The sequence below is a fragment of the Pelodiscus sinensis genome, chromosome 4 (genome assembly GCF_049634645.1).
Source record: "Pelodiscus sinensis isolate JC-2024 chromosome 4, ASM4963464v1, whole genome shotgun sequence".
NCBI classification, from domain to species: Eukaryota; Metazoa; Chordata; order Testudines; family Trionychidae; genus Pelodiscus; species Pelodiscus sinensis.
In genome coordinates, this window is record NC_134714.1 from 15,246,480 (window position 1) to 15,271,234 (window position 24,755).

Consider the following 24,755-nt stretch of genomic DNA (forward strand, 5'->3'; position numbering starts at 1 on the left):
GGCACAGCCCACTTCTTCAGATGACAGGTCATATTTTGTTACTCTTTAAGGTGCTACGAGACTCTGTGTTGTTATTTAAGTTTCTCCATAAGATGACAGGCCCCAGGGTGAGTGAGGCTGATGAGGGGGCTGAATGGATATTGCGAAAGCTCCAGCTAGTAGAGGGAGCAATTTGCCTCATGTCAACGAGTTCCTCCGTGGCAGGGAGAGGACAGAACCCAGGAGTCCGGGCTACCCTCGCCGGCTCCAGCTACCAGCCGCCCTAAACAGACCCAAGCGTCGCAGGGGCTGCATTCCCCCAGAGCCCCTGTTTTTCTCCTCCCTTGGCTAGGAGCCGGCCGGCAGGTGCCGGGCGTGGGGAGCGAGGAGCTGGAGCAGGGCTCCGGGGCCAGCCACGTGCTGTTTGTTTGCGCTCAGGGGCTGCGGGCCAAGGGCGCTCCGACTTCCTGCGCTCGGGGCGGCGAGCAGCAGCGGCGGGAGGGTTCGGGCTTGTCCCAGCTCGGGGCGTGGTTTGCAAGCGAGGAGCGGAGCAAGGGGGCAGCGCCGCCGCGCCCAGTCCCCCTCCCGAGGCAGCGCCGCCGGGTGCCCCCTGCTGCAGCCCCCGGACCGTGAGTATTTCCCTGGCGCCGCGGAGCGGGCAGCGCGGCCGGCTGGCGCAGGGGGGCTCGGCCTGCGGAGCGCGCAGCAAAGTTGGCGGCCCTGCGGGCTGGGCTGGCCGCTGTGTGGCCCCCTTGCTCGGGGAGGCAGGCTCCGCGCTCGCGTGGATGTCAGCTGGGCGGGAAGGGAGCCGAGCCGCTCTTTGTGTGGGGGACAAGACGCTTGGAAAGTAACAAGCCCTCCTGGCGCCTGCTCTTGCCGACAACACCGCCCCGACCCCTTCTTCCCCCGCCCCAGGGCCGCCTGCCAGCCCCTGACCCTGCGCCCCGCGCTGGACTGGCCGCGCTTAGCCCCCCTGCGCGGTCATTGTCTGGGCTCGGGGACCGTACCTGGCAGCCTTTGTTGGCTGAAGCTTGCCTTTGTTCCTTAGGTGTCAGCTTCACCTTCCCTGGCCCCTGCGACTTGTAACCGGAGGCTTTTCAGGGCAAACTAGGCGCCTTATTTAATCAAGCAGGACCATGCAGGAGTTAGTAATTCATACAGAGATCGCCAGTGGTTTCAGTGTACCCTTTTTAGAAAAAAATATTTTCCTGGCAGAGAAAGAACCCTACCGAGCGAGCACAGCCCTAGCCATTTACACAACCTTTTCAAGATAAATTATGGGGACTGGGAGAAGTAGGAAAGCAACAGTCAGACTTTAGACACAAACCCTCTAAAGAGAGAGTTTAAGAAACAGAGATTTTACTTTTTTATGAAATCACCTTATCTGTCATTGTGCCAAACAAACACTCTTTTGAAATCAGTATTTGCCACCATTGAAATTATTAATTTTATTGAGCATTTGCCTGAGTGATGTGGTTTTGGAGACACCTTGATGCTGGAAGACATAAATGTATAGGTGGAAGAGAATGCTGAAAGGATGGTATTTTTTCCTGACACTTGACACTCTCTTGCTTATGTAACAGGTGTTATCTTTTAAGATTATTACTCAATAGTGTAGTTGGTTACTGGAGTGCTGGAACAATTTTTGTAGTTGAGGGTGCTGAGAGCCATTGAACCAAACTAAATCCCGTATTTTGGGGTGGCAAACCCTTTTTGGGTTGGGGCCACTGACTCACAGAAAAATCAGTTGGGGGGGGCACATACAAGTGAGAAGCAAAAAAAAAAAAACCCCAAAAAAACCCCAAACAGAACCGTCACTGACGTGGCTCGCAACAAAGAAGAAAGACATTTCCCTCGCACACTAGAGCCTTGGGGAGCCCAGGCTAGTGGATTTTTGTGTGCTCCAGTCCCAAGGGGGGATGGTGGGAGGTTGGAGCACCAGTGTGGGCTCTCCAGTGCTGGGAGGAAGCCCTGAGCCTCAGGGCTAGATCCAAGCAAGCTGGGAGCTGCAGCCGGCCCCCAGGCCTTAGGTTCCCCACCTGTGCTGTATATACTGGACATCACTTCAAGTCAGGGGGTGCTGCAGTAGCCCCACACCCCTAGTTCCAGCACCTGTGATCAGTTACGTACTATGTACTTGAATCCTTATTCGGGCAAAATTCCATGAAGCGCATGGGAGTCTTTTCTGAATAGGACTACAGGAGTTATTTGTATTATTAACTTTATTACCAGTGCCCACATACAGTCATATTGTGATGGACAAAATGCTATATAGCAGAGGGTTGCTCACTCTGTAGCTCATTGCACACATCAGGAATTCCTTGCATCCCCTCCATTCCACTCCACAAGCTCCCCACATTGCACCCTTCCATCCTGCTTTATTTCAGGGACTCTCTAATCTTCCCAAACCCTCCCTCGTGCCAGGGACTCTTGCCCCCCTATTCCTCCCTCAATGTACTAGAGTCCTCTATTGCCCCCTCCCCACACATGCCAGGGATTTATGTAGCCTATATTCCCCTCTTTCCTCTATGCCAAATGCTCTGTGTTCCCCATTCCTCCTCCACTGACTGCTAAGGTCTCTGTGTGCCCCTTCATATGTGTTTCCTCTATGCCAGGGGCTCGGCGTGTCTCCCTCCCTTCACATTATTTTCCCCCATTTTCTCCATCCATTCCGCACCACAGCCAGGGCTGTGTGTGCTCCCCTTCCTCCCTCTGTCCATATGGCAGAGGCTCTGTATATCCCACTTGTCCTCCTCCTTCTACTCTCTTGTAAGGTTGCCATGTATCTGGTATTGACCTGGATAATCTGGTATTTTCACTGCCTGTCTGGTAAAAAAAATTCAGAAAATATTGGACAACTAAAATGTCCAGTATTTTCTGATTTTTTTTCCTGGACAGGAGGTGAAAATACCAGGTGCTTACCTGGTTACGCAGAGGAGCTGTCTGTCCTGGAGCAGGAAGACAGGATGGATGATGGCTGCTGGCAGCCTGTTAGGGTCAAAAAGTCTCAAAGGCATTTCTTAAAGAGGCCATGCTGGGTGGTTTTTTTTTTTTTTTAATTTTAAAAATGTTTTTTGCTTAATAACTCTCGGGTCCTTTTTAGGCACTGGGCTTAGACAGCTTTGGTCTCCCCCTTTTCTTTTCTCAACAGAATTTTTTCCCCGGTGTTCTTGTTTTGGGGGGAGAGGGAGGTTCGTTTTTTTTGGTTAGACCATCTGGCAAGCCTACTCTATTGCCCTCATCCCCCCCATGCCATTGGTTCTTTGTGGCCCTTCCTTTCATCAACACCAGACTCCTTATAAGCCAAAGAGGGACTGCCACTGAGTTGAGTGAAAGACTTTGCTTCCCTCAGCTGGATATTATGATTGTTGGTTAAGCTTATGAGGCCTTACATTCAGCTCTGTGGCATTTCTCTGTCTGTAATGTGAAAAGTTTTGAAACGCTCCAACTGATCAACTGTAAATATTTAGGGAATGTTCTAGACATCAGTGAGCAAAACCCTACTGATTTTGGGTAGACCCAGGAACTGGAAATGGGGGATATACAGAGCCTCATACATCTGGTTAGCAAACTCATCAGTATCTACCTCTTCTGTCATTGTCTGTAGATAAGGCCTTTCACTTTTGGTATTTATCCACTGTCTCAAAAAATGTCTACGTTTTGAAAAAGCCAACATTGAGCTTTACTAGTTTCCACTCAAATTTTGTGTTTTCCTGGACTGTTTTTCCCCTTTCTACAATTCCTGCCAGAATGCAGTGCGGCCTGTCCACTTCCTCTGTGCAGTGGTGGAACGAGATGGGTAGGGACCTGAGTCCTGGCAGCCAAGACCATCCAACTGCTGCTGCAGCAGGCCTTCAGAAAGTACAAGAGTACACCCTGTGAGTACCAGGTCCCTGCTGGACAGAGCCCCTCCTGACCTCACTCTGACATGCATTGAGACCAGTGGTTAAAACACCAGCCTAGTAGGTGGCAAACCTAGTCGGTGGGTCCAGGCCTCCTCCTTCAGACAATTCTCTTATTATTTATTCAACAGATGAGTGAGGTTCCCCACATCAGTATATCCCACAGCCGAGTGTTTAGAGCACTCTCTCAAAAGGTGGGAAACTTCTGTTTAAATCCAGTCTCCCACTCTGGGAGAGAGAAGGGAATTGAACTTGAATCTCTCACATTCTAGTTGAGTTCTAACCATTGGACTAAAAGTATAAGGTGGGTTCCACCTCCAACCCTGTTTTGTGTGGAGCAAAGCAGAAGCCTAACTCATTCCTTCAGCAAGACTTAGGTCCCGCCTCTGCATCTCTCCCCCTACAATGACTTCCCAGCTCTGTTTCAGTAGTATTTACTGATTCCTTGCAACTGGGCTCACTAGTTACTATCTGCTGGGGGCTAGATGGTAGGCAATAGGCAAGGCTGAGGCTGGCCATCATAAAGGGCCAGCAGCCGGCCTCTGACACTGAGCAAGGAGAGCTCCAGGTTGAGCCAAGTCTTTACAGAGGGAGATGTTTGCATCATACCTCTCAGCGTGCCAATGCTTTAATATCAGACCCAGTGTGACAAAGATTTTGGTCATGGGCATACGGAATTTGACTATGCAGGAATCTTAAAATGCTGTGGAAATAATTAATTTAGTGTAAACTAGAAGATTTATCTGACATTGACTCAGATATAAGTTTTGTTTTTCTTAATTTAAATCATTGCCCAGGAATGGGGCTACAGATGTGGGGTTCAGCCCTCACTCACCGCTGCAGCTTGGGGCCAGGTGAGAAGCACCTGTACATAGCTGCCGCAGGTGTAGCAAGTACAGCTGGGTGAGGGATGCATGCCCTTTGGCGGGGGTATGGACAGACAGACAAACTCCCTGAAATATATAGTAGATAGCTGTCCCTTTTCCCCTCCCCCCCATCTCTTGCTGGATCAGTGGGGTTATAGCTGTCCCAGTCCCCATCTTTGTCTCTTTTCTGCCCCCCATCCCCATTTTCATTCTGCAGTATAACTCCCTCCTATCAGACCCCTCCCTTTCCATTTTATGAGAAACATTTGAATTCCAGGCACATCCCATTGTCCCGGCACAATCAAAACCATACCTTACTTTAAGTTACAATAAGAGGAAGCTGCATACCAAATTTGATGATCCTAGCTCTTAAAGTTTAGAAGGCATTCTGGAACAAACAGACTCACAGATGGACAGGTAGACAGACATTTCTAAAATATATAGTCCGATGACTCATTCTGTAACTTAGGTCTTTATTTCTGATGTAAATAATTTTTAACAATAAAAGTGGAGACAGCAAATTTTTGTGGAATGGGAATAACTTTGAGACTAACATCAGTGATATACCTTGAAAGGAGGACATGTGAGAGGTCTGGTTTCCACTGGCAATTGATATTGGAGGAGTTGAAATCAGCTGGATTTCAATATTCAAGATTTTGTCTCATTACTGTAGCAAGTTCTCGCTCTTTATGTGATACATGGCTATCATAGAGGGTGTTTGATTGAGACCTAACAGTGAACCTTGCAAGGGACTGGAGCTGGCCTCTGGGGAACAGAGACCTCTGTTTTTGTTATTTGTACACGAGCACTGTTAGTTTTTAAACTAGCACATATGTAGTAAAATTAGATTTTTAAAGCCCTAAGGAAAACAGTGCATTTATTAAAATCAAATCATTTACCCAAGCCCTCTAGGTTGGCTCTATCTGTAGCAGTCTGATAACATCTGATAAATCATGCTGAGATGTCAGTTACATGAGGTGTGAGCTACTAAAATATGATGTCAAGATCTAAGTAGGCAGGAGAAAAGATTATTTATGAAGACTCAGTCCTCCAGTTACTACCCAGCATAGTGCTTACATTTCAGTGTAGGTTACAGAGATGTTGAAACAAGTCATTGTATGAAGTTTGAGTTTCTACTGACTTTGCTAATGGTTTTGATGTAACTTGTGAAGTTAGGCAACTATTTACATGATTCTCGTGACTGAGAATCATTGCCCTAAATAATTATGTTGAGAGAGTCAGCCACAAGTCTATTAATGCAGGGACTGATCCCGCATAAGTAAACCCCTGCACCCATGCAGAGCCCCAAAGAAGGTCTTATGATAATGGTGGGCAACCGGAGGCCTGTAAAACATTTTATTTACTACTGCTCACGTGCAGCCTTGCCAGATTTTGCTGGTTTGTATCTGTGTAGTATTTTTTCCTACAGGTATTACTAAAGTGATTCACAAGTAAAGCAAAGGCACATGAAGTGAGGTATGTGCTGATTGCACTCAACAATGTGTGCTCCTTCTGCATCCAATGAAAGCGCTCCTATGATTCAATTGGCACCTGCAAATTCTAGGTATGCAAGTGCAGTTAGCAAAACTATCCTATTCTAGGACACCGTCTTGGTTACAAATGTCATGCAATGGCTTGTTTCCACATCTCTATATCTTACACTGAAATGTATGTACAATATTTATATTCCAATTGATTTATTTTATAATTCTATGGTAACAATGAGGAAGTAAGCAATTTTTCAGTAATCATGTTCTGTGACACTTATATTTTTATAATAAATAGTCTGGTAGCACTTTAAAGACTAACAAAACATGCAGATGGTGTCATGATACTATCTGCATGTTTTGTTAGTCTTTAACGTGCTACCAGACTATTTATTGTGTTTTAAGTTTATCCTGTACAGACTAACTCAGCTACCCTCTGAAGCTTTTTATATTTTTATGTGTGATTTTGTAAGTGAGTAGTTTTTAACTGAGGTAAAACTTGGGGTTGCGCAAGACAAATCAGAATCCTGAAATAGTAGTCTGGGAAAGTTGAGAGCCACTGATTTAGGAGACTCAGAGCATCTTACTTAAATTCCCAGGTTTAAAAAAAATCATTTACAAGTCACCATTAGGAACAAGTTAAAAGTGCTATGACTTTCATGCCCGATTAAGAACGGAACATGGCAATATAAAGAAAGTGAAACACAAAACGGATTTCCCCTTCCTCAGGAGGTTATTATCCAAACTCCATTGAAGTCAATGGAAATCTTTCACTTGGCTTTAGTGGGGACTAGATCAGGCCCTTAGAGAGCTAGATATTTTTTTTTAATTTGTGAAGCAAAGTTTTTAAGCATAGAGACAATGAACCAATTCAGAAGCAGCTAGCATAGCTGGATAATGATCTAATGGGATTCAAATGTTTTTTCTCCCTGACAGTTGGTTTCAGTTTTGTGTTTTAAGTGAGAGCAACAAAAAAAAAATATTGATATTTCACATGCTACAGTTTTTGACTTTATGGACTTTGTGATTTCTAGGTCAAGTTCTCTCTTGTGTTGAGAAGCCTTAGTTTCAAAGAAAAATGCAAAATGTTGCAGTGAGTTCACTGTAAGAATGCTAAAACCCCTTTCCCGATAATGAATTCCATAAATAGAGTTTAGCTCAGCAGTTAGCTCATTTTCAAAGTATCTTAAGATGAACAGGAACAAGGGACCTTTATTCTGGAATAAGAGTGTCTATACTTGGAATTATTCAGGAATAGCTGTTCCTGAATAACCTCCATGCACAAATAAGTTCTGAGTTGGGATGTAAATGACTAGTTGACTAGTTGCTTCCCCACCTCTTGTTGCCTCTATCAGAAAGAGGCAGCAAGGGAGGGAAGGAAGAGGGAGTGGTGGAGGGAGCCAGCTTAAAAACTGGTCCCCCCACCCTATTCCATTTCCATGGGAGGGGGCAGGGACGCAGCGGTGGCGTTGTACCTTTGAAATGCACCAGAGTCCCCGCTGGGGTTTGTCTACATTTAAAAGAGAAAGCATCACATGGATCCTAGCACCCGCCGGGCAGTCCTTGCTGGTCCCGAGCTCCACGCAGCATTTCAGTCTTTGAAATGCACAAGAGCCTGTGCTGGGGTTCTTGTACTTTTCAAAGGCAGAACGCTGCGCAGCACTTCTGCCTTTGAAATGTAGGAACAGCCGGGTGGCTCTTGCTACATTTCAAAGCAGAAGCACTGTTATCAACTAATAGAATAGTTAATGGAAATTCTATTTGATTAGTTGATTAATCTAATTTTAACATCCCTAGTTCTAAGTAGTTAGATTGGGGGCTAGTGTAGACCCAATAAAGAAACACTCGAAAAACATGGTTTGAAAGATGAGATATAAAAAACATTTTTTCTCATGGTTTATTTCTGAAGTGGGGAGACATGACCTTGCTCCATGAGTCTTATTGTATCTGTTTGTAATGAAGTTTTCTTCACAATTGTGGCTGTTTTAGATCTGGGCACTCAAAGATTGTTTTTGTTTTTTTAAAAAGACAGCAAGCAATGCCTCTTCTTACTGCAGAAGACAGCGACTTTGCCTTGTGGGCAGGCTAAATTAATTTTTCTCTTCAAAGTACAACCATTGTTGTTTTTAAAAAGTAGAGATGCAGAAGTGCTTTATTTTCGCCTGTGGAATGTCTGCCTGTGCACTGATTATGATGAGGGAATGCATTTCCAATAATTTTGGATAACCTGTAGCAGGTTGCAACTGAGTGCATAATTTTTTGTTTCAGCCATGCATGAAAGACAGATGCCAACGTGCTTTCCTTGCTTGTCTTCTTTATAAACTTTCTTAAGGGCAGGGTTGTTATTTCAGAAAAATACTAAGTAAGGCTAAGTTATTGAGAATATGAACTTTATGTGCAATTATATCCAGCAAATTCTGGGGTGGCGGTTGAGAGAGGAAGACGTAATGGAAGATATGATATATGCTTCATTATGTTTTCCACTCTCAACCCCTCACTGCAAAATTTTCTGGATATAAAATAATTGCATATAATGTTCATATGCTGAAACAACTATGAAAAATCTAGGTGGAGAGGGTAGACCAAGGTCCGGGGGTTGAAGGTGACTGCCAAACATGCCCCATAGTAAATGATGCTCCTATTTATGAGGATTTTTGATGTGAGGAGAAAGTGTCATCTTAACTATGAACTTTTAGAAACATTAGAAATTTAGGTGGTAATTATAGCGCCCAATCCCGCAAACATGTTTGCTTAGATAATTAGTCTCATTAGTCAGTGGAACTAATGCTTTTTAATCTCTCTCATCCATTTGTAAATGCCAATGTGATTGAAGTGTTGATTACTTATATGCGTAAAGATTGCTACTGGGCCAATAGATGTTGAGATTTTCCTAATTTAAAATACTGTGTGAATGGAAATGAAGTTTTGTACATCTCTCAATGTTCTCTTGGCTGTATTTCAGTCTTGATCTGTGTACATTGGGGAAAGGAACTGAGGACTTGTAAACGTTAAGGACCAAACTATGGCAGTTAAATTCCGTCCTGTACAGGAGTCACTGTAGATTCATGCACAATTTGTGGCATGTAAGAGAACCACAGCTGCTGTTACACTAAGGTACATCATGTGCTCCTCTACAGGTAGGCCACTTTCACTGGCCATAATTGATGGGGTGCCAGGCCACAGCTATGCCTTCTCTGAATCTTCTCCCTTCCCCTTTTGGGATGGTTTGTGACTTGGAGTGCTAGCAAGGAGTAGTTGTTGTGCTAAGTACAACATAAAGACTGTGGTTGTGGCCAGCTTTTGTGGAGTGTAAGAGTGTGGAGGACACTCGTTTTCTTGGGCAGTTATCAAACTTTTGCACTGCTGTCCCCTTTCACTTAGGAAGCCTCTGAAAGCCAACCCCCCTATAAAAAGTGTTTTTAGTTTATATATTTAATGCTATTATAAATGCTGGAGGTGGGCTTGGGGTGTAGGCTGATAGCTCATGGACCCCCCCCCCCCCCCCATGTAACCTTATGACCCCCTGTTAGAGAATTCCTGGTCTTGGGAATTTTGATGGAGGATAGATTGTGGGATTGAGCTCGTAATGAGAAAAGAGCCTTCTGAAGATTGTCCATTGTCTGAGAAGCCACTGCCTCTGTCACATAGTCACATGGGTGAGTAAGATCCACTTGAACTGGCTTCTGGCCCAAATAATTGACAAAGTTCTCTCTGAGTCACATTGCAGCTTTCGTGCTCAGTGGAGCACTGTTAACATGATTTACAGGAAAAATGTCACAAACAACATCCAACTTTTTAACCTCATGTTTCTCAATCTGACTATAGCTTTCAATATGGTCAACTGCCCTTCCCTCTGGAAACTGTTCATTACAATTGAATGTCCAGACACATTTATTAAAATTATTTGGCTAGTCTGTGAAGACATGTCTGGAAGAGTTAATGTTTCGATGGTGATCTTATGGACCCATTTCCAATCACGAATGTGGTGAAGTAAGAATGTTGACTTATTCCTAGCCTTTTTGGTTTATTTGCTCTGATGAGAGAAGAAAGCCCTCCCTCCATCATCCATCTTTACACACTTTTGCACTGGCAAGCTTTTTAATCTGTCTCATCCATGTGCAAATACCAATGTGATTGCAGTATTGATAGAAGAAGATGCTCTGAAATCCTGAGGAAGAAGGGCTCTTGTGCAAGAGGGTTTTTTTGCAGAAAAAGGAGCTGTATATACAGCTCCTTTTTGCACAAAAGCCTCTTACGCAAAAATGGCCCCTAATTAGTTATGCAAATAAAGTGCAGCAATATGCTAATCTGTGCTTCATTTGCATAGGCTTTTGCGCAAGAAGAGTGCAGTAGCACAAGTAGACTGCAAGCTTCTTTTGGAAGAAGCTTTCCTGGAAGAGATCTTCCAGGAAAAACTTCTTTCAAAAGAGAGCATCCACACAGCAAAAGCACATCGAAAAAGCGATCTGCTTTTTCAAAAGATAGCGTCCACATTTATTGGACACTGTCTCGCAGTTAAGTTGTGATTACTGTGGATGGAGTGGCTTCCAGGGCACCTGTGCTTTCTCCTGGAGGCCTCGTATTTAAAAAAATATCCTCCTCCCCATCCACACGCCTTTCTCCAAAAGAGCTCTTTCGGAAAAAGGCTTCTTCCTCGTAGAAAGAGGTTTACTGCTGTTGGAAAACCCCTGCGTTCTTTTGACTTTGAAAGAATGCAATTGCAGTGTGGATATAAGTGTAGTTTTTCCAGAAAAATGGACGTTTTTCTGGAAAAACTCTGCAGTGTAGACATACCCTGAGAAAAGGGCATCACTAGGGATATGAGTAGTCAACTACTTGACAGTTCACATGCTCCTCCCTTGCTGCCTCTGCATCAGAGGGGGGAGGAAGCAGGAGCTGGTGCTAGGGGGATCCAGCTTAAGAGGAAGCAGTGCGGATGGTTGGGGGTCAGTGGAGGCTGCTCCACATCCCATGGAGCAACCCCTGTCCATGGTGGCCCAGGCTGGCCACGAACACGGGCTTCTCCAGCAGCAACCTGCTACGACCCCCCCATGGACAGGGCTGCTGGACATGGTGTGAGCCAGAACTGAGCGAGCTCAGCTCACACTGGGTCCAGGAGCTACCCCTGCTGTGGCTCTGCCTTTTAAATGTAGTAAGAACCGGGCCGACTCTTACTACATTTAAAATGCAAAGCTGCAGCATTCCTGGACCCAGTGCAAGCCAGGACTGAGCCGGGCTTGCTCAGTCCTGGCTTGCGTTGGGTCCGGCACCTACCCATGCTGCGGCTCTGCAGTTTAAATGTAGTAGGAGCCAAGCTGCCTGTGTGCCCACCTCTTACTACATTTAAACTGCAGAGTCACAGCGGGGGTAGCTCCTTGATTGAGCGAGAGCAGGGACTGAGTGCCTTTCCTTACTGACAATTTGTATTGACTACATTATTAGCCAGTTATCCATCTCTTAACATCCTTAGGCACCACTTTGCTAGGCACTGTAGTGCCTGATTCAAAGCCTGTTGAATTCAGTGTGAGTCTCTTCACTGACTTTATAAGGCTTTGGATTAGATCCTTAGTGAGAGACAATCCCTGCCTTGAAGGTCTTCTGTTCTAAATGACAGAGGCAAAGGACAGGGAAGGTAAACACAGGCAAAGTGGCTTTTTTAAGGTCACACGACAGATTAGTGGTTGCCAGAAATAGCACTTGTATCTCCCAACTCCCATGCCAATACCCCCACCACTAGACAATGCTGCTATCCACTATTGCCCTTGTAAGTCAGACACTGTCTATCAAAGTAATGCTTGCTAGAGGACAGCCTAATGTCAGTCTTTGTTTCCACCTCTGAAACACTTGCTTTAAATTATTCAACCTGTTTTAAATTAAAACCTGTTTTATTTCAATTATTATAATTTAAACCTATTTTAAATTTACCTGTTTTAAACCAGTGATTCATTGTCTTTCCTTTCACTTTACCACAAACCACATAGCTAATACCTTAGGATCTTTTGCTGAGATAACACGGTATATTAAATAGGTCTTGTTCAATTGTAATTCCAGACAAATACAAATATATTCTCCCACCTCATTCAGAAGAATGATAGAGAACTTGACAGAAGTAAATAGAAAATAAAAAGAAGGAAAATATGTGAGTCAGGATTTGATTCTCAAATTTCTTTTTGCCCAAGGATCAGTGGTTATTCACCAAGAGGCAAAATGAACATTGAGTTGAAGTCCATTTGTTAAACGAATGAATTAAATAAAAATGAACTATTAAAGAAAGAACTGGAAGAAAGACACTCTACAAAGCTAAGCATGAAAATTAGAAAGAGTCAATCCCAAGTTATTTCCAAAAATTGTTTTTCACTTTCATCAACCCTTTGAGACACAGCTAGGAGTGCCAAAAAAGTCAGCAGACTAGTAGGTTTTGGGGTGGGTGCTTTTTAAAGTTTTGTATTCTAGGTCATTTTTACCATTTGCTGCACAAATTTGAAATAAACCAGTCATAGCTAGGGTTGCCAGGTGTCCGGTACTTTCGCTTCCTGTCTGGTAAAAAAAATTCAGAGAATACTGGACACCTGGAGATGTCTGATGTTATCTGAATTTTTCCCTGGCCAGGAGGCAAAAATGCCGGGCACCTGGCAACCCTACAACACTCAGTGCCTGGCCTCCCCCTCTCCCCCGAGCTGCCCCTTGGCCCCCAACAGCCCCACCCCCCGGATCCCAGCCCCCATGCTTACCTGGTTCCCCAAGGCTGCCGGCACAAAATGGCTGCTGGCGAAAAGACCTAGGGGAAGTAATGCTCAACCTGGGTCTTACTGCTCAACTGCTTCACTGTTCTTATCCCTGCACTCACTCTTAAAGGGGACATGCTATTTTAATGCTGTTTTATTTTAATTTTTTTTGGCTTAATAAGTCCTTGGAGTCCCCCCCTTTTTTTTGTGTATCTCCCCCCCTCCTTTTTTTCCTGTTTTTTTTCGGGGGGGGGGGTCAATATTTTTGTTTCAGCCATCTGGCAACCCTAGTCATAGCTAGGGATGTGAAGGATTAGTCGCTTCCCCACCCCCTTTGCTGCCTCTATCAGAAGGAGGCAGCAAAGTGGCGGGGGAGAAAAAGGGGTACTTCAAAGCAGCAGTGGTACTTGAAGCCTGGGGCCAGACTACAGGCTCCATGCAGTGCTGACACTTTGAAATGCTGCATGCAGCCTGGGACCAGCTGGGGTGTCCCCAGGCTGCATGTGGCGTTTCAAAGTGGCAGCCCTGTGTGGAGCCTGGGATCAGAGGCATATGTCATTTCAAAACAGCAGTGCCACATGGAACCCGGGCTCCACACAGCGCTTTCGCTTTTGAAGTGTAGTAACAGCCCTAGGGCTGTTTGCTACACTTCAAAGGCAGAATCGCCTTATTGACTAATCGAATAGTCGATGCAAAATGCATTAACTATTCGATTAGTCAGTTAGTCGATTTTTAACATCCTTAGTCATGGCCACTTGTCTATTCAATGGGAAATCAATGCAAGATTTCAAAAAAGTTTGGAGGCATATCCTGTTCCTATAACTAAGGCTTTGTGAGACAATGAACATATGGCAGATTACTGCATGTCGTGCTCAGCTGCTCTCCCAGAGCCTTGTTCTGCCCAACTCCCCCAAAACAAATGAATTGGAAAACATGCAGAAATGTACCTTATAATTTTTGAAAATTGCCACACTGGAGTCAGCCTGCTCTTCCATGATGAGTCATGGTTCACCCAGCCTTCTGCGTCTGAGAAATATTCATTCAATCAATATCAGTGACGAATGGAACAGTAGCTCTGTTTCTACAATATTCTTTTGATATAGCTTGACTGAGCTTGTTGATGAATAACTTTGTGCTTTGTAACGTTGCCACTTGCCATCTCCCATGGTGTGGGAGACGCATAATATCTGTAGACACATCCTGTTTTGGCAACATCACAAGAAATCCTAACCTAGTGCTAGGAATAAAACAAAGAGGAAGGATGGCCTTGATATTAAGGCATTGACCTTAAATTTAGAAGATGTGGGTTCAATCCCAGACTTCCTCCATGATCTTGAGCAAGTCATTTAATCATTCCATGCTTCAGTGTTCCACCTACAGAACAGGAAGAATAATTGTTGATATAGATTTTACTCCTTTCAGTATAGAACTCTCTATAAGTCTTCATGTGGATGTTCCTTAGTTCAGTATAGCCCATATCCCATTTGGGGTGTCCAGGGCCTGCTATAATGCTAATATAGGCAGAGCTGGTATCTGTACATAAGGTTGCCCTGTTTTCAGTTGCTTACAACTTTGCCAAATTGAAATGGTTGGGCAGAATTTTTCCGTGCCAGGTGATTATCTCAGTGTTTTTTTCTGGAACATTTCAGTAAGAATGGTTCAGATACCTTGCAGAATGAGATTGGGGGGAAATATTTTCCCATGTTAAGAAAGTTCTGATTTCAGAAGAAAAGTTAAGTTCTTGCATCTTTGCATTTTGGAGGAGGGATTTGAAATTTCGCTAGTGCCAGTCACATGCCTTTTTGTATCCCCATGAAAAAAATGTCCAGATTTGGCCAAGTTATCAGCCTTTGAAAAATCTCCATTCACACTTGTTCCATAGTGATGTCTTAGAGTGTTACTCTGCAGTGGGCTGAGCAGGATAATTTCCCTGCTATTGCTGCACCCACCTGCAGTGGGAACAGGTACAAGAAATGAGAGTAGGGAGTTTATCTCTCTTGTACTCTCAAAGCAACCTCTCCTGGTGAATAGGAAATGTGGAGGAAGAGGAGGAAGCAGACAGACTGAAATACAGTGGGGACAAGAGCTGGACAGGAGAAGGCAGAGGAAGAGAGAGTAGGCTGGGATAAAGAGCAGGGAGGGAGGACTGGGAGCTGGGGATGGGGGAGTCTAGGACTGGATGGACAAGGAGCCTAGGGGGAGACTGGGATATGGAGCCTGCGGGGTGGGGAGACTGGGACTTGAATGAATAATCTGGTACTGGCTGAGCAAACAGACTGGAAATGGAATATGGAGCCCAAGGGGATTGAGGCTGTAACTGCCTAAGCAAAGAGTCTGGGACATGTAAAAACTGGGAACAGGAACAGGCAGGTCTGTGCCCATGAAAGATCACTCCCCTCCAGCACTTGCAAATGAATCCAGAATTCCTGAGTCTCTGCAGTTCTCTGCTGGTAGCAAAAACCCCTGCCAATTAGCGCGTCCTGTACCTCCCTAATGGCTGATGTGTAGACACAGGATGTCAATCCACTATTGCTATCACTTACTCCATTAGCTCAAGTGGCTGATATCTATCAGCGGATATAAAGGTTCCAAATGTTCTGTGATGCACAGAATGATGGCACATGGTAGATTCAGGGGTTTTTTCAGTTTGCTTTTTTTTTTTTTTTCCAAAACCTAGGATGAGCTGTGCAAAAAACTACATTAAAAGAACATTAATGTTGCGAAGTCAAACCCTTGAAAGTTAGGCAATATCAGAGTTAAGTCTTACAGCATGTGATCATGTAATTAAAGACCATCAGAATGCATATGCAGAAAGGGGGCAGGGAAAATAAAAATTTGGTATTTCCTGTCTTTTGAATGTTTGTCTCTGTAGCCGTATTGTTATTTTAAGATAGTGTTCTTTTTGTAAAATAACTTGTCAAAACAGCTCTAGTATGATATGATATTTTCTTGGTCTTGTTACAAATAGTGGCTGGCTTCACTTTCGTTGTTCCAGAAATTATTCTGTAGGCTTGAAACTGTTCTGTGAAATAACGTTTCATAAAATTAACAAGCAACAAGTTCCTTGAAAGCAGAAACTTTGTTTTACTTTGTTGTAATCAGTTATCTAAACAAAAGTGCTTTGTTTCACAGTGCTGAAGGACTTGGTGGAAAAAATGTGCCTAGCTAAATTGTAAAAACACAGGCATGTCTCACATCATGAAGTGCACCCCTTCCCCCCCTCACAATGAGCGCTAAAGTCATGCTCCACCCCAGCTCTCAACCTTCCCACTGTGATGCTAGAGAACTGTTCTGCCGCCCTGGCTACGAGAGATGAGGAATCTAAGGTTGAGAAGGAGAAGCCTTATGACCTATGAGGAAAGGCTGAAAGAATTGGGTTTGTTTAGTTTAGAAAAGAGAAGATTGAGGGACATGATAGCAGTTTTCAGGTATCTAAAAGGGTGTCATAAGGAGGAGGGAGAAAACTTGTTCATCTTGGCCTCTGAGGATAGAACAAGAAGCAGTGGGCTTAAACTGCAGCAAGGGAGGTTTAGGTTGGACATTAGGAAAAAGTTCTTAACTGTCAGGGTGGTCAAACAGTGGAATAAATTGCCCAGGGAGGTTGTGGAATCCCCATCTCTGGAGATATTTAAGAGTAGGTTAGATAAATGTCTATCAGGGATGGTTTAGACAGTATTTGGTCCTGCCATGAGGTCAGGGTACTGGACTCGATGACCTCTCGAGGTCCCTTCCAGTCCTAGTATTCTATGATTCTAAGCCATGTACTTCCCAAGGCTGGGAGGTTGGGAGCCACCACTCCTGGGAGGAAATGTATGAAAGTTGTGGTTGGAGACTCTCTTCTGAGAGCGATGGAGGTGCCCATTTGTCACCCTGACATGACATGCAGGGAGATATGGTGCTTGCCAGGGGCTCATATCCGTGATGTTATGAAGGGATTGTTGAGGATCATCTGACCGTTTGACCCCATGCTACTTGTCCATGTGGACACTAATGATACTGCAAGGTGTGACCTTGAGCAGATCAAAGCTGACTACCAGGATTTAGGCATATGGGTGAGGGAGATTAGGGTGCAGGTAGTATTCTTTTTTATTTTTCTGGTCAAAGATAGGGGTCTAAATAGAGAAAGATGCATCTTGGAGGTGAATGCCTGGCTGTAAATATGATATTTCCAGAAGGACTTTGGTTTTCTTGACCACAGGAAGCTGTTCCAGGAGGACTGCTAAGCAGAGATGGGGTGCGGTCCACCTGTTGAGGATTGAGAAGAGAATATTTGGGCACAGACTAGTTATCCCAGTGAGGAGGACTTAAAACTAAGTTCGACTGGGACAGGTGAGCAAAGCCCACAGTTAAGTCATAAACATGGAAATCTGGGAGAAAGGTCAGAAATTGGGGGTGAGAGGAGCAACATACACAACTGTGACATAGTTGGTATCATAGACTTGGTGGGATAATAACCATGACTGGAATATTGATATAGAAAGGTATAGCTTGCTTAGGAAGGATAAGCAGGGAAAAAAGGGAGGACATGTGGCCTTATATATTAAAAATCTATACGCTTGGACTGAAATTGAGATGGAAATAGACTGGTGTCTGAGTAAGGATAAAAAGGGTAAAAACAAGGATGATGTCATGGTAGGGATTTACTACAGATCACCTAACCAGGAAGAAGAGGTAAATGATTTTTTTTTTAAACAACAACAAACAAAATCATCCAAAGCCCAGGACTTGGTGGTGATGGGAGGACATCAACTACCCAGACATCCATTGAGAAAATAACAGAAGAGGACACAAATTAGTCAACAAGTTCTTGGAATATATTGGAGACAATTTTTTATTCCAGAAGGTGAAGAAAGCTACTGGGGGGGAGGCTGTTCTAGATTTGATTTTAACAAAGAGGCTACGTCTACACTAGCGTTTTCTCAGCAAAAAATATGCTAATGAGGGACTCATTTGCATGAGTAGCAATCTCATTTGCATATTTTCTGCCGATCCGTTTTTGCGCTGTGGTTTTGGCACAAAAACAAGCAGTGTGGACCTTTTCTTTTTGTGCAAAACTCCCTTTTTTCTGCAAGATCCTTAGGTATACCAGTCTTGCGGAAAAAGGGGTTTTTGTGCAAAAAGAAAACGTATACACTCCTTATTTTTGCGCCAAAACCCCAGCGCAAAAACGGATTAGCAGAAAATATGCAAATGAGATTGCGACTCATGCAAATGAGTCCTTCATTAGCATATTTTTTGCTGAGAAAACTCTAGTGTAGAGGTAGCCAGAGGGAGTAACTAGTTGAGAATTTGAGAGTGAAAGGCGGGTTCAGTGAAAGTGATCATGAAATAGTAGAGCTCAGGGGTCTGAGGAATGGTAGCAGACAGTGTTGCTTCACAAGGGATTAATCAGCCCCGCCCAGTCAGTCAGCTCCCTGCACAGAGCCCTGAGCTTCTGGCTGAGTGGGGCTGATTAATCACCTGTGAAGCTGTGCTGCCATGCAGTTTAGAGGGTCTGCTGGTATCAGGAACAACAGTAAAATAAAGACAATGGATTTTAAGTTGGCAGACTTTAGCAAACTCAGGGAGTTGGTAGGCAAGGTCCCATGGGAAGTAAGATTATGAGGAAAAACAATTGAAAACAATTGCCAGTTTTTCAAAGAGATGTTAAGGGTGCAAAAGCAAACAATTCTTTGGCTTAGAAAAGATAAGAAGCATGGCAAGAAACCACCCTGTCTTAACTAGGAGATCTTGAATGATCTAAAAATAAAAAAGGGGTTCTACAAAAAGTGGAAACTAGGGCAAATCACAAAGGATAAATATAATCAAACAACACAGGTACGCAGGGGCAAGATTAGAAAGGCAAAGGCACAAAATGAGCTAACTGTAGCTAAAGGCATAAAGGGTAACAAGAAGATGTTCTACAACTATATTAGGAGCAAGAGGAAGGCCAAGGACAGGGTAGGCCCATTGCTCATTGAAGAGTGAGAAACAATAACAGGAAACTCGGAAATGGCAGAGGTGCTTAATTCTTCGTTTCAGTTTTCATCAAGAAGATGGATGGTGATGGGATGCCTAACATAGTGAATGCTAGTGGAAATGGGGTAGGCTTAGAAGTTTAAAAAAAAAACCAAGTTAAAAATTACTTTTAAAAGTTAGATGTCTGCAAGTCACCAGAGCCTGATGAAATTCATCCTATAATACTCAAGGAGTTGATAGAGGAGGTATCTGAGCCTTTAGCTATCATCTTTGAAAAATTATAGAAGTTGGAAGAGATTCCAGAAGACTGGAAAAGGGCAAATATAATGCCCATCTTATTGAAGAAGGTCCAGGGAAGAGCAACAAAAATGAAAACAATGACCTATGCAGGTAGATTGAAAGAATTGGGTTTGCTTAGTCTGGGAAAGAGAAGACTGAGAGGGCGCATACCATCTTACAAGTGTCTAAAAGATTGTTACAAGGAGAAGGAAGAAAAATTATTCTCCTTAACATCTCATGATAGGATGAGATGCAATAGGCTTAAATTGTGGCATGGAAGATTTAAGTTGGACATTGGGAAAAACTTCCTGTCAGGGTGGTTAGCATTGATGTACATAAGAACATAAGAACGGCCGTACTGGGTCAGACCAAAGGTCCATCTAGCCCAGTATCCTGTCTACCGACAGTGGCCAGCACCAGGTGCCCCAGAGAGGGTGGACCGAAGACAATGATCAAGCGATTTGTCTCCTGCCATCCCTCTCCAGCCTCTGACAAACAAAGGCCAAGGACACCATTTTATCCCCTGGCTAATAGCCTTTTATGGACCTAACCTCCATGAAATTATCTAACCATGTAGATGGTTCCTTGTCCTGCCATGAGTGTAGGAGACTGTACTTGATGACATCACAAAGTCCCTTCCAATTCTAGTATTGTATGACTATGATTGTGAAAGAGATTCTTATTTGCATGCAGAATTCTAAGACATTTGGTCAGGCAGATTATAGCCCTGAAAATGATGGTTTGTATGCAAACCGTATGGCCACGGAACAGAAGCTTTTTGAAAATAAGACCCTAACTCTTACTCTAGGTGGAATTCTCACCAGAAAGAATTATGTTTTAGTGAAGATCCTAGCGGTAATCCTTCCAGGTGAGAGTTGATGTATGTTGTTGGGATGATGGGTGGAAGTTTGCAATGCTGTAGCCTGAGCTGGTCGTGGTTTGTGAATAAAGGGATGATTCCAAGGCTGTCAATCCAGTATCTGTTACTACAGCTAGACTTTTCCTATCGAGTTTCCAAAAGTTTGATTTGAGTTTTACTTTCTAAATTTCTCTCTCTTGCTATCTGAGCAGCAAACATTACCGAAGAGATTTTTTTTATAGTAAGAATCACTTGCAATATGATGCCCCTTTTCTGTTCTATATGGCAGTTTAAACAGTCCTTCTTCTTTAAAGGAATACAGTCAATGTAGATGGGCCTAACATGAGGGGTGGGTGGGTGGGTGTGTGTGTGTGTGTGTGAGAGAGAGAGAGAGAGATTGACATTGTGCATCCCTTTCCTTCCCTATCACCCTTGATTACTTTGCTCTGTTCTTAAAAGACAACAGTGTGCTGCAATTTACAAGAATCTTGCTCTCTACAAGGATAGGCCCAGAGCCCAGAGATTGTTCCAGGATTTGGCTTATGAATCTACACCAGTCTCTCCAGCAGCACCTCACACTGCCTATCTCTCTTGGTTTTGCTAAAAGGTTACTTACATTCAGAAAGATCTTTCTTTCCGAGAACAGACTTGTGATCTCGAAGAGAAACCCACTGCCCTGGTTAGTGTTGGTTCACACCAGCAGAATAATCTGCATTTTAGCCATTAGCCTGCTTTCTTTGTTCTAAAAAAACAGGAATCAGGAAGACTGTGAGAAAAATCTGTTTCATTTTCAAGACAATTGTAATTGTGTTCCCGATTCTCATTTGAATTTGACATTTCATAGCACTCTGACAATGAAGAGTGGAAGTAATTATCATTTTCTTCCACTTTTTAATGCCCTTTACACTATCAGTGGCTTCAAATAACCTTATGTCAGGCACTGGTTCTCTGTTAAAATAATAAACAAGCAATTTCAATGATAATCCCTAAGGCAAGTAGAAATGTTTCTAAATAGAAGAACAATTTATTGAAATAAGCTTGATCAAAATAGGCTACGTTTTCCTGTTTATGCTGGTTTGTCCAGCTGCCAAGTGAGAGTTAATGTCACCATAATTGTCCTAGAATCCTCCTCCCTCTTCCTTCTGTAAGTTGACAAATAGGCACGCTTAGGATGCTGGAAGGAGAGGCATAAGGAGTTGCTCATGTAGCTGCACTTCAAGGATATTTCTATGTATGGTGGGAGCATGAGATTGCCTGCAGTGTCCCACTTTTCTCAGCTGACCAATACTGATTTATGCCAGTTGTTACCATTTACTTTTTTTTTTTATGATGATGTAACCATTCCCTTCAGCCCTTCACAAATGTTTTAGTGAATAGGATGTGGCTGCATTATGCTATGCAGTGGGAAGGGCCGCAGGTAGAGCAGCTTTATAAGGGAGCCTTTGAACCTGTGATCCACTGAAGAAAGTATCTCCATTCTGGTCTTGAATGTGCTGCTCTGCATCAGACTTCCTTCACTCTACTGCTCCCTCCAGGGCCCTTAACCTTATCAGCCACTTTTCAGCATCAGTCTCTTTTTGGAATTACTGCATAGACTGTTATGGTTACTTGGACCATTTTGTGTCCTTTATAAGAAGATGAGAAAACTGAGTGACGGTAACTGCAGGTTAATTGAAAATTTAGGTTTATCGAATTATGATACGGGTTCTGTTTTATGAGCAAATAAATTTGAGGTAACCTCTAGTTCTAAAAACAGCCCACAGGCAACTAGAACATGCATTTCTTGGGGGACCAAATTTTGCCCTTGGATGCATGCAAAGAATTCAGATTGATTTATTTAAGAGATTGTGTTGATGCTTTTTTTTAGAGCAAAATTTGGCCTACTGTGTTGTCGTCTAAATTCCACAATCTCTCTGAAACATCTCAGCAGTTAGTGATAACCTGAAGGATTACAGTCATTTAAATGGGACACTATGTGCACTCTGAAAGAAAATGGACATACATTATGTGAAAGTTCAGTGTTTTTAGTGAAAACAGCTGCATGTTTTAAAAACGCTGCATTAGTACACCTGAAAGTATGTAATTATACCGCTGATATTGGTGATAATACGCTTAAATAAAAAGGAGAATCAGAAAAGACTGATTGTTTTTTAAAAGTGCACATTGATAAATTTAATGAGAAGATCAGTTGTGCTCATGCGAGAGGAAGTGCTATTTGTATATAAAGCAAAACAAAGAAGTAACATTTGTTGGCCTTAATAAGCGACATAGCCTTTGTATAGTCGTATGTTTTGTTTGGAATCTTGCCAAGATTATAAATAGGTTGGTGGGAAGCCTCCGGGTAAGAAAAAAATTTACTGTCTCTGGTTGTTGTAAACAAAGTAGTCACAGAAAGTCCAGTCTTATAACCTGAACTCCTGTTACTAATCCTACTTATGCAAGTAACCTTCAGTGGGACAGTTCTCATAAATAATCACTCGTGACCATGGGGGATAGGATTAGATCCATAGTTTGAGCCATATTGATTCTCCACTGTGCCTGAGCAGAGATATGCAGGGTGTTGATGCTTTTCCCTGTTTGCTTCTTCCATCCCCCAACTTATAGCAGGCACTGCCTTCTGTTAGGGAAGATGTAGAATTGCCCCAGTTGGTCCAGAGCTCCCCAGTTCTCATGTGGAGCACACTATAGTAGAGAGCCTGATACACTCTCCTCTGCAGCAGGGACTTGTGTGGTGTAGGGACATGGTCATGCTCCTCATCCCTACCAATTTTAGGGTTGGCTTGAGACCTAAAGAGAATTGGTTATTTCTCTTGGAAAAACATGGGGACTGTGCTACTTAGTATTAACCTGCTTGATGCATTTAATTCATACCCCTGGGGGAAGTTGAATTTTTGCTTATCGAATGATGGAAGTATGTGACATGTTTTATTTTTTATGGAAAATGAAGCTGGTCATGGAGATCATGGATCAGCACTTTAGATGGGATAATTCAGCATAGCTTTATTGACCTCTGTGGAAACTAGCTGATTTGCTCCAACCGAGTAACTGGCTCAATATAATTTGGGGGAAAGGGAGTTGTGCATTTGTGATGCAGAAGTGTACCAGCTGGATGCTTTAGAACTGGAAAGGTTGTACAGATAATATGCCCCCAGAAGCCCTGGATAAATTCCAAGCATTTTTCCTTGGAAATGAACTACTTTTGCGTTCACTTCCCCTGCTGAAGGTGTTTTGTTGCAAGGGTTTCACGAAAGTGCATGTAAAAAAAATCTAACTCCCTGATGAGTTTTCATGTAAGTACAGGCAGTCCCCGGGTTACGTACAAGATAGGGACTGTAGGTTTGTTCTTAAGTTGAATTTGTATGTAAGTTGGAACTGGTACATATTGTAGGGGAAACTCTAGCCAAACATTTCTCCAGAGCTCAGTTTTATTCTCCCACACCTCACTTCCCTCAGTCCAATAGTGATAGAAATGTAGCCGTGTTAGTCTGGTGTAGCTGAAACAAAATACAGGACTATGTAGCACTTTAAAGACTAACAAGATGATTTATTAGATGATCAGCTTGCTGAGGTGTCTGCTGAGAAAAGCCGCTCCGCGTCTCCCTGATCTGCTGGGGGGGGGGAGGGCGCTAGCTTCGCGTCTCCCTGGTCTGCTGGGGGGAAGCAGCTAGTGCGGGGTTGCCTCACCCCGTTTGTAAGTAGGGATCCGATGTAAGTTGGATCCATGTAACCCGGGGACTGCCTGTAAACAGATTTAAAAATGGTAAATATAATGTTGACCTGTCAGTCAGATCTCCACGTGGTGTATCAATCTATCAGAACTGGGATGAAAATGTAAATACATTTAGAACCTTAACATTATTGTCTGTAGGAATTCTCTCACTCGTATATAATGACATGACCATGTCCTTGAAAGTTTCCCAATGAGAAGATTGATGGAATACTGGAAAAATAGTGTTAAACATTTTTACTAGCAACTAGAAAAGCTAAGAACTCATTATAGGAACAGATACTACTCAGTCTAATGTATGGGAAAATAAAATCAACAAGATCTCTGTTAATTATGAGGAAGCGAATAGAACTTTGCAATGGCATTTCTGTCCATTACATCTGTTCCAACTGGACTCATGATTAATAATAATCTGTTGCTAGGATCAGGCTTTAGTTTATATGTAGAGGCCTCTACAAAGGGAAATGTTTTTAGAATTCCTGGGTGGGTCATAAATAATCAGTGGCACTGAAGAAAAGAGGAAAAAAACCAAGCAATCTGAGGATTCACAGTAAGAACGATAGTAATTCCCATTACAACATCAAGATAATGTGTGCAACCAAATTAATTTGTCAGCAGCCATGTATTCATTGTATGGCAACGAGTACCCTGGAAATAGTTGCCTATAAACAAACAAGCAGAGATTAAGAATATTACCAACAATTTTGCAATATAATCTTTTGTATATGAGTTGTAATCTAATTAGAATGGATCTAGATGGGGAAATTTATTAGCTGGTTTGTATGCTGGTAAATTTCCCTGTGTAGATAAGCCCTATGTTTTTAGGAATTGTGTCATGGTTCACATCAGTCCCAGATTTGGAAATCTGCATGTAGCATATGACAAAGTGAAATACGCCTACTATCAGGCTCACACTGTATGTCCGAATTGTAACGAAGCAACAACAAAGTTCTAAATCTCACTGGAGACACAC

General features: G+C 43.2%; 1 protein-coding gene across 6 annotated transcripts in view; it reads left to right on the top strand.

Moving 5' to 3' along the window:
* Window positions 1–229: 229 nt before the first annotated feature.
* Window positions 230–24,755, top strand: part of SYNE2 (spectrin repeat containing nuclear envelope protein 2) — a 300,187-nt gene continuing 275,661 nt past the window's right edge. For 4 of the 6 annotated variants that reach the window (XM_075926393.1, XM_075926394.1, XM_075926392.1 and 1 more), the window contains exon 1: window positions 231–608. The gene's annotated coding sequence lies outside the window, so the exon portion shown is untranslated. Of the gene's footprint in view, window positions 609–17,265; window positions 17,289–24,755 lie in introns of those variants that run through there. The other 2 variants (XM_075926397.1, XM_075926395.1) reach the window with 2 other exon arrangements.